The following is an 11,146-nucleotide window of genomic DNA, read 5'->3' as shown; positions in this document are numbered from 1 at the left end:
ATGTATTTCGTGCATCGCACGTACATTTCGTGTATCACATATGCATTATATGTGCATTTCGTGTGTCACATGTGTATTTTATGTCAATTAATAATTAACATAAGTAATTTACTTTATTAGTTTCCAAAATTAGTAACATTTACTTTATTAGTTTCCAAAATTAGTAAGGTGTGATTAAGTTATTTTTGCTCACTTTTTCCATTAACATGATTGAGATTTGAGAAGGAAAAGTGAAGAAAAGGATAACTGGGGCCAAAAGCAGGGAGCATAATTCATTCCATGCCACATGCTTTTTTTTAAAGAAGAAACAGGTAACATTTGCTATCAGATGGCAGAGAGGAGAGGGCCTGTCCCATTATGCTTTTATTTGTTTTTGCCTTACACATGTATGTAACTATATGTGATTTCAATTTGCTTCTTTTGCTTTTCCTTTACTGATTCTATCAGAGACAAAAAGTATATCAGTAGTTCAACTGCTCATGCTCTCAAATACATTTTATTTTTTTCAGCTCAAACATTAGGTATCATAGTTCAATTTGAGTTGGTTTTTTCATTAAGTTAAATTTTCAAATATTGAAATTAAATAAAATTTATCAGGTCTGTTTTCCTCACATTATTGTCGATTACTATCAATTATCAATCACCACTATTATGATAGTTGCAGTCTGCAGCACAAACTATTACCACTATACAAACCATCTCCATTATTATTAGCGAATATATATGTAAAAACAAATGAGGCATTAATTCTGGATTTCCTTTTTCAAGTAAAATTCATATTTAAACAAAATCTTTAAATAAAAAACTATTTTTAACTTGAACTGCTTGTACCAAATATTGTGTAACCATAATGTCAGAGAGGTCACCACTGTTGTCTCTTTTTAAAAATTCTTTAGTCAGGACAGGGAAGTACTGACACTCAAGATTTTACACATGCATGTTCTACACTATCATGTCCCAATTTATATTTTTATCAGGCATAATAGATCGACAAGATTCAATTAAATATCTCCAACTCGTGATAAAGTGTTTTTATTAAATATTTTTTTATTTAAATTTTAATTTTTAGTGTTTTCTCAAATTTATTATGCAGATAAGTTAATAATTTAAATAATTATCTCGTTTAATTATATATATCATCCTCAATTGGAATTTGTGTGAGGTTTTATGATTTACAGAAACTAATTTGTATAATTAAATTAGATGATATATATATAAAGTGTTTAATTTATCTATGTGATGAGAATTTGAAAACACATACAAAGAGAATTTCAACGTTTAAACCGAAAGTACTTAATAGAAATACTTAATCATGTGTTCAGATGTCGAAATAAGCCATAATTTTAGTATCTAAATGAAATTTCTGGATAAACTTAATTGTCTATTGATTTATTAAACTCCTTTTATTATAAGTACATTTTGGCATCTGACAGGCTCTTTCTACTACGAGTGCAACAAAATTTAATTACTTTCCTGAAGTCAGTTAGTAAAATTATAATTAAATGTGTTAAAAAATGATGGGCAGTTTAAGTTCATAAATATATACATTTGGGTGTGTTTGGTATAGAGGAAAATATTAGGAAAGTGTTTTTTTTTTTTTTTTTTTTATGTTTGTTGATCAAAATAATTAGAAAATATTTTCTTAAGGAGGAAAATGACTTTCAGAAGTAGGGAAAACAAATTGTATAAGTAATGTTTCAAGTTTATTGTCTCTTTCCCACCGACCCAATCCACCAACCCTCACCCCGCACCTTTGAACCTACACTTCCAACCCCTATCCGTCTTCATAACATTTGCTTACTTACCAAATATATATATTTTAAAAAAAAAAACGAAAAAGAAATCCACTTATTTAAAAAAAAAATCATAAATGTGAAAAATATTTTCTTCGTGCCAAACACACATTATTCCATTCCAAATTACTAAAAATAAGATTAAGGAGGATAAAGAGAAACAAAGTTATATGCATTGCTCTTATTTGAACATCTACTTCATTTGGCATAAAATACCTAAAGACAAACGACAAGTCCTTCTCAGTCCAGGTCTAAAGTTTTTCAGCTCTTGATTTTTCAGGGGCATAAAGAATCAAGTTTAATTTATAGGACGTATTTTTTTTATTAATCAATTTAAAAAAATGTTTTTTTTATTTGCTAAATATTTCATGACATTGCCAATATTTATTTATGTTAGATATTATTTATTTGACTTTTTTTTATTTATAAAGATGTACTTTTCTATTTAAATTTTTATTTACTTTAAAGATATTTATGAAATATTACAAAAGAATCATATTTTTTAAATCAAGCACTCCATCCATCTGTCACGACCCAGGGGTATACCCTAGAAGTAACACGACGTACTTGACCCCGAAGGGGTCTCATACAAGTCCTTAGCATATCATGAACATAAGATAATAGAAAAGTACGGAAAATTTAAAATTTTATCCATACAATCGAAATCTTTATAAAAACAAGTGGAGGTCTTTCTATAGTTTGTCTCAAACCATCTAATACAACTTTAGAATAAAACTCTTGGGACACAGCCCATACAGTAGTCTCCAAAAGCATGAAATAAAAGACATAAAGGAAATGGTAGGTTTTGTCCTCGAAGCTATGAGGACTCACCAAGATCTTCAACTCCTTAGCTCCATAGAAACCTATCTCCAAAATAGCACTCAAGTCTCCAAACCCTACATTTGATTAAAATGTAGGCAAAGTATGCGTTAGTACAAAATGTACTAAATATGTTAGCTAGCATAACCATACGAGCATAAGAGAAGGGGGTTAGTCAATATAAGACATAATCCAAAATCATATGAAATACTTCATGAAACATAAACTATAAGCATATGAGACAATATCATTATAATAAGCAAAGTCTACAACATAAGCATCATATAAGCATTATTCAACTCTTGGTTATTTGTACCATAAGAGGACTATTCTCAAGTAACCTCCAAAGCATATTTGTGCACATGAATAGCATCCCATAATACCATCCAAGCTAAGTATCCATTTATGGTCATCTTAATCATAGTCTATATGCATAGTCAAGACCTAGGCTTCATGTACTAAGAGCACTATACTTCTAGGTAACCTCAAAGCACACTTGTGCCATGCATGAAAGGCATCCCATAATACCATTCACACTAAGCATACCCTTGAAGTCACCATATGCATACTTACCACTCATTAGTCTCATTCGTAGCTTACTTCATAACCAAAGGAATCTCTCACCTTTAGTCAATCATAACATAACAAGGAAGGCAACTATAGCACAATCCTATCTAAACATACATCATATAAGAGAAACACTTCAAGAGTCACCTTAAGGCAAGCTTGTGTCATGCATGAACAAGACCCCATAATCCTACCCATGCTAAGCTAGACACTTTAGATTCATCATTCATGTTTATCATCTCTTAACATTGTCGCACCCCTATTTCGAACCGGTCGAAACAGTTTACAGCATAATACGGCTGACTCTTTGATTTTGAAAGAAAATTGTTTTTTGTTTTAGAGTTGCCACCTAAATTTAAGGAAAAATATTAGGAAAATCATTTTTTAAATATGTAAATGTAAACTCTATTTAGATTTGCGAAACCAGTGAGATTCTGAGTAAGAGTTTTGGTTATTCGAGGGGAAGGTGTTAAGCATCCCTCAAAGCCTATCCAAAGATAGTCCTTAAACTCAATTTAGGAAAATATAATTATGAAAACTTATTTATTTATTTGCTTTAAAATCAAGGGTAAGTAAATTTTATTAGTTTAACAAAAAAAAAAGTAAAGTACAAGGTATGACATATATATGTCCAAAAAATAGATTTAATAGTAGTATTTTTACCATATTGTAAAAATAAATAATAAATGTACTTAAATGTATAATGAATTTATATGTAAAAAAAATAAAAAAATATAGTTGTATCATAATAAATTTATCCTAAAAATACATAGATGTTGAATTTGCAAAAATCGGTCGTCTTATTAAGACGTGAAATAAAAATAAGATAGTAGTTGGGTGTAAATACGCAGTAATATGTGATGTGTAATTTAAATGAAAATATATAGAATGGAGTTTTCTAAAAAAAATGATACTAGATATTAAAATATTATATAAAGTTTGTGATCTTAAGTATGGTATGTACACATAGGTTGTTTAAAACATATGAATATTTATTATTTATTTACATGTAGGGACAAATTGATGATAGATTAGACGTAGCACAATAATATGTATATTTAAGTGTAGGGATTCATAACTTATAAAAAAAATAAATAAATAACATTCGTAAGACGGATAGTAGATAAAAATAATATGTTATGTAGAGAAAATATAAAGTTCATACCTTTATGTGTATGGCATATATATGTATGTACCTTGTATTTTGAACCCGGTGACATATCTAAAATCTTGAAAATAGCATGTTAAGAGATTAAAATATTTTAGCAATATGTGATTTAAAAATAGAGATAGTAATAATAGTAAATATAATTTCTTCATAAATGGGTTGATCTAAAGAATATAAAAATAGGCCTAACTATGAGACTTATTCTGTAGTTACATTTATTTTGTTTTAAAAAAAAATGTAGGCCTACTTCCCTACTTGTTTTCTGAAAATATGTATGTCTAAAGGTAAATATCTTAGCCATAAGTAATTTCTATAGGTAATTATTTTAGACTTTAAACTAGTTTCAAATTTATTTGGAGGTCCTAAGCGATGAGTAAGCCTAAGTGAGGGTCGATAATTAAAGCCAATAAATATTTTAGTCCTTCTCGAAATAAATAACTTAAGCCGGATAACAATAATTCTAACAAATAGATATTTGTTTTACCCTCTTAAAATAGTGCACTTCTTCCTTTCAAAAGTGCATTTAGAGCACTTTTTGGGACCCCCAAACTAATACACCTTTCAAATCTCAAAGTGTAGCGTTTTCATATACTAGAGGGGTATGGCCCGTGCTAGCAGGGGCCCAACATGCATGATTTCGATTTCTTTTTGTCATTGCAACAATACAATAGTATAAGCAAACTAAACACGATGCCGACCTTGGTTAAAGTTAACATTAGCAAAAAAAATCTTGTGGTTGTTTACATAATTGAATGAAACATAGAATTTCTTTACGTGAAAATAAGTAGAAAGAGAATTGCAATTGAGTTGCCTATTACAACCTATATTATCCACAGTTCGGAGAGCAAAATCTAACTCATTCTTATGCCAACAATGATTCAAGTAAAATCTGCAAAAAGAGAAGATCAAATCAATTTGCAAATGTCAGAAAAATGCCCAAATGGAAAATCTAGTGAATTACCAAATATAAGCACACACTACCACATGTCTTTTAAAAGCAAAAACTCTAGTGAAGTTATTACATTATAATAAGATTTAAGTTGTTTATCCAGAAAATAAAGAAAGAGTAAGTAACATTACCTAACAATCATTGATTTCAGATTTGATCTCAAAAAATGAGAATTTTTTTCGCAGATGTAGAGCCACATCGATGCACATGGCAGTACATCATATATTGAGATAGAAAATTGCCTACACTTTCAGTTCAACATGCTTTTATGACAATACAACTTGTTCCTACATTGAGCAGAAATATTATATTCTTTCCACTGAAATTTTAATTTATCTACAATATAATTGCTTTGCTGACTCTGTAAACTCCCCCCCCCCCCGGCAACTCCNCCCCCCCCCCCCCCCCCCCCCCCCGCCAACTCCTTTCATTGGGTAATAGCTCCTTTCAACTTTTTGTTTATGCTAGCGCAGAAGTCCTGTACTATTATTTGTGAGTTGATTTTGAACACACAAAATCATGTAAGGATTTATGAAAGACGTGAAAAATGTGTTAAAAAGTAAATGTGCTAAGTACTAACATCAAATGCATGGTGTAATAACATAATTATACATTCAGAACCTATTTAAAACAGTGCAGAGGATAATCACATTAAGAGCAACTTACTTGAAATGATTTACGAACCATTCCAACATGTCTTCAACTCTTGGCTAGGCTCGCCAGCTAATTTTACATCCATTAGCATGTACCTCTCTCTTTACCAATTCCGAAAAGTAAATTTGATGAGCGTTGTGAAGTCACAAAGTGGACACCATGTGAATACTCTCATTTTCATACTCGCGGAGACAAAGTGAAATGGTTCAAGTTGCACCTGTTTTCAGTACAAAAAAGAATTAGAAAGAAGAAAAGATTTCAACGACATAAGAAAATAACCCATTGAGAATAGCAAAGGAGTGTCGCCTATCTCCATAGTACCAGAAAACAAAAAAATAATCATGTTATAGATTGATAGGAGTTCTGAAGCTGAAGGCGTTTTAAAATTGAAATCGTTTATCTACCCTATACTGACACCTTTGTAGAAATCTAAGTTGCACAGACACTTCACTTTTGATGTCACACCCGTGTCGGATTCTCCAAATATACACTACTTTTGGAGAATCCGACATGCACCCATTGACATTTTTGAAGAGACCGAACAACATAGGTGAACACTGAATGAATGAAAAGATCAGCCTCACGAAAAAGGACTCACTCCTCTAGCACACCTAAAGATTAAAAGTAATCAAGTAGTTCATCGAAGAGAAGAGCAAGACACATATCAATTTAGGGTCCAAGTGTTTGAGTCATCAATAAATTATGCCCAGAAAGCTTGAATACATAATGTTCAGGAAAGTTGGTGTGACACGTTAAAAGACCTGCGTTTTATATGACTAAGAAAGTCCCATTATGCCATTCCAATGAAGAAGTTGATATGTGTGTGTGTGAAAAACCAATATATATATACATTACACAAGAATAAAAAAAGATAACTTTTTCATGAACAAATAGGTTTAGTATCATTGTTGTAGTAGTAATGTGAAAACCCATGTTATGGATAAAATATACTTGAAACAGGGACGACAACATGCTCAATTCTTGCTAAACAATTTAGTGTAGCCATCTTTAATCTCCATTCACCCAAAAATAGAAGGACATAAGAACTGTAGTCATAGAGAAAGGAGAACAAAAGAGGAGGCATAAACTGACGACAACTCATCCAAACCATCCCACAATGAGCCAATGTAATGGAGTGGCGAGAATTACCTTAGAAGAGGAGAAAATGTGTACGTACTCGCAACCCAATGCCATTTGTTGGTCGTCAAAAGTCATTAATCCTGCGAAAATCAAGTAAAATCATCGAGATATAGTAACGGGATCCAAGTTTTCAACAATCAATAGAACAGAGCTCAGAGTCATAGTGGTGTTATACTGAGAACATATGAAAAGATTATAGATATGAAGAAGTGGAGACAGAACACTAATTTTTCAAACAAATTTTGATCTTACTACTGTCAACAGAAAGAAAAGGAGAAAAATTAGAAAGCAAAAATTGATATCCTAATAAATAGAATAACATAATCATGTTAACGGGCAAATGTTTATAGAACTGGACAACCAAGAATTAATAAATTCAAATATTAAAATTATATAAAATCAAATGATCCTATAAAGGAATCCTTGACAATTATTAAAGTGAGAGCCTATAACATCAACCCCAATAAATTAGGGTAGGCTTCAGAATCTTACGGATCATGTTACTCTATTGAACATCCAATTCCCTAACTTATATAATCCACATGCACTGAAATTATTCACTTGTATAATTTTGAACAATTTCACTCTTAAACCCCTAATTTCCATAAACTGTTGTGGGGTGGAATTTGTGTGCATATATTAATTTTTTGATTGGTTGGTAGTGATATGGGAGGAGAATTTCGCTCTAAACCCAATTTTCAAACTTTGAATAAAAATTTCAAACTCCTACACAAAAATATAAAGTGAAAGCATAAGGACATAAATAAACAAACAAAAGAAAGAGTGGCAACATAACACACCATCAATAAAGAAATTATACACTTAAAAGGGTGCAGAACATACAAAAGGCATATAGCACTATATATGGACCCGAGATTCGACACTGAAGTTTAGAAACTANCAGAATCTTACGGATCATGTTACTCTATTGAACATCCAATTCCCTAACTTATATAATCCACATGCACTGAAATTGTTCACTTGTATAATTTTGAACAATTTCACTCTTAAACCCCTAATTTCCATAAACTGTTGTGGGGTGGAATTTGTGTGCATATATTAATTTTTTGATTGCTTGGTAGTGATATTGGAGGAGAATTTCGCTCTAAACCCAATTTTCAAACTTTGAATAAAAATTTCAAACTCCTACACAAAAATATAAAGTGAAAGCATAAGGACATAAATAAACAAACAAAAGAAAGAGTGGCAACATAACACATTATCAATTAAAAAAATTATACACTTAAAAGAGTGCAGAACATATAAAAGGCATATAGCACTATATATGGACCCGAGATCCGACACTGAAGTTTAGAAACTATAAAAGCAGTAAAGCACAAAGAGAAAAAACCTACCCATAGTATAAAGCTCACCGGGCAAATTAACAATGGAGGAACTTGCATTAACAATGCTGGGTTTTCTGCTCTTGTGTTTTTGTGTTGAAGCATAGTACAGGAAGTACAAGGACCCAAAACAACCCTTGAATATTAGAATCAGGGACTTGATGAATATAATAAGCCTTAAAGAGATAATAGGTCATATTAGCCAGATTGAGAAACATGTAGATTTACCTTAAATCATGAAGAAATATTTCGGCAAGGCACCCCAAACAAACAAAAATCTTGAGGAAACCTTCACAGAGAGATTTAAAGTGTCTACACAAAGAGAAGACACTCAGCAACACATGAATTCACCATTGAAGAGTTGAGATCTACAAAGAAGAGTTGAGAAAATAGACCAAGCTTAGCAGAGGAGGAGAGAGAAATCTATAGAGAATTGTGAGATGATAGTGCAAAACTTGTACACAAAGTGAAGCAAAATGAGACACGTGTTTATTCATCACTGAAAAAGGGCCAAATTTACTGTACAATTAGTACTACCTTTAGTACAATTAGAAGATGCAGTGTTCGTCCTTTTACTCCCATCCTCCTTTAGCCTTCTTTTGTATAAGTTAGATAATATTTCGTACAATTTGCTCAAGTCAGAGTCTAAATGATTATATGTATGTTGAAAATGTGAATACTGAACCGAAATGCTATAGATGAAAAAGTGATTTTACTTGATACGGATTTTTCAAATCCTCTCGCAATGTGATTCATCCCAACCTTATAACCCAAGAAGGAAGTCAACTTGCTGGGTTTGGTTCTATCATCCTTAGGCATCGAAAAAAAGGAAAAAAATAGATGACGGATAAGGGAAGACTTAAAATATTTACTAAAGAGTAAAAGGTGCCGAAGTTGTAGAGAAGCTAAATCTCCAAACAAAAGAGTAGAAGGTTGCAAATATTAAATTTTGCATTTATGCAGCTTCTGGTAACTATAATATCTTGGAACATATTAGAGAACATACATATGTTAAAATGTGATAAATTCAAGAACGGAATCCTACTCTAGCTTATTGTCTTCTTTAATATTGTCTCGTATGAGTACAAAGAAACTTATGCTATCAAATAGTTTCTGGTCAATAGGTTAACCCTCGATGTACGTGCTTAATGACCTTTATTGATTCATAATTGGAGAAAGAATGTGCAATTCACTCATGAATGTTCTCTTTGTATACGAATCCTTGGCAACAATTGTTTGGCATATGGAGGATGCAAGAAAGCTATCCTTATGATTCATTACTCTCTAATACTATCTCATGAATTAAAACAGATTCATATAATGAAAGATCAATTCAATCAAAATAATGTACACTTAATAAATCAATAACAGACACAAAGATAGACAATCATCAATCACTTAATCACTGGAAGGGTCTAATAAGGCCACAATTAAAAGATGGAAGTATTTCGTGAATCAAATTTGACAAATTTTACTCCAAAAGATAGATCTCATATCTTCCGTTAAAGTCGAAGCCTTAAAAGATTTTGAAAAAATCTCACCTTTGGAGCATGATCAAGATTCAGGTTCAAATCTAAAGTTCACACATATAGTTACATATCTTTTAACAACTACAAGTTCAAATTAATCCTGCAGTGTAGCACTTTAAGATATTATTAGGTGAAAAACAGAGCCCTATCGAAAAATAAAAAGATTTATACTATTTCATGATATCAAGTACCAAATATGAAAAAGGTATCAAGTGGCACACTTCTAAGTTAGTCTTGAAAGATTTAAAAACAAAGAAAAAAGGAACAAATTTCACCTCGTACCTTTGCATGTTGTTAGGAACCACACAAGTACCAAACTTTGTCAACAATCTGCAAAATTTGCATAGTTGCAAGTGCAAACCTGCAAAGAGAATGGAAAATATGAAAAGAACTTGAAAAGGCAAAAGAATATCACAACACGCAAGAGGAAAAAGAAACAATTCTTGTTCTAGAGGTCGGCACAATTCTGATAGAAACTTGAAATTTGGTACTCAGTTTTCGGAAAATTTCTTGCGACTACAACTGCGATTTGTTCAAAATTTTCAGAAAAATAAATAGACGAAAAAAAGAAAAATGCGAACAACTCTTCGATGAAGCTTCTTCGAGACTAATTTGATGGAAGAAAAGAGAGAGAAGGATAAGGAAGTGAAGCCTCAAGGAATTTGGGGACTGTAAGTGAAAACCGGTTGTCTCCCACTAAGGTAAGATGCTATTACGTGTCTGTCAAAAAGTGGAAAATTGTAGGGCATTGAACTAAAATACATACACGTGGCATTAAACTCAAAATAGGCCGAACTTTATTGTACAATTTATGCTACTTTTAGTACAACTGCATATAGCAGTGTTGGTACACCTCAACTCTCACTTCTAATAAGTAGTAATATATATATATATTTCAACATGCATTCCTTTTACTTTTGCACTAAAAAATCTGCACTCTAGGTCTTTGAAAAGTAGCATTTTCTATGTTAAGAGAAAACCACATTTTATACTTAAAAAATCTGCATTGTAAAAGGTGTTAAAAGGGGAAGGCTAATCTCTCCAAGCTTGCATTTTTACCAAAAATCTGCATTTTTTCTTTCAACTTTAAAATCATCGTTCTTAGTTGGTTTGTACAAACCCGAACACAAATAGAAGCAAGCATAAATACAAATACGAAATATTAATATGGAAAATGTTAGTCG

The 11,146-nt window shown here is 31.5% G+C and overlaps 1 long non-coding RNA gene across 3 annotated transcripts; it reads right to left on the bottom strand.

The window, feature by feature from the left end:
- Positions 1-6,976: 6,976 nt before the first annotated feature.
- On the bottom strand, positions 6,977-10,614 carry LOC125852212 (uncharacterized). 3 transcript variants are annotated; one of them, XR_007444980.1, is made up of 6 exons: positions 10,245-10,614; positions 9,150-9,243; positions 8,971-9,065; positions 8,662-8,801; positions 8,464-8,569; positions 6,977-7,170 (listed from the first exon to the last, which is right to left on the bottom strand). It is a non-coding gene; the product is annotated as an uncharacterized LOC125852212 (long non-coding RNA). The 3 variants fall into 3 exon arrangements; XR_007444982.1 differs by lacking the exons at positions 8,971-9,065; positions 9,150-9,243 and having other exon boundaries at positions 6,978-7,170; positions 10,238-10,614; XR_007444981.1 differs by lacking the exons at positions 8,971-9,065; positions 9,150-9,243 and having other exon boundaries at positions 6,981-7,170.
- Between the last annotated feature and the right edge of the window lie 532 nt (positions 10,615-11,146).

Source organism: Solanum stenotomum, unplaced genomic scaffold (assembly GCF_019186545.1).
Source record: "Solanum stenotomum isolate F172 unplaced genomic scaffold, ASM1918654v1 scaffold32850, whole genome shotgun sequence".
NCBI lineage: Eukaryota > Viridiplantae > Streptophyta > Magnoliopsida > Solanales > Solanaceae > Solanum > Solanum stenotomum.
The sequence above is the reverse complement of the archived record's forward strand: the minus strand, read 5'-3'. Positions and strand labels throughout refer to the sequence as shown.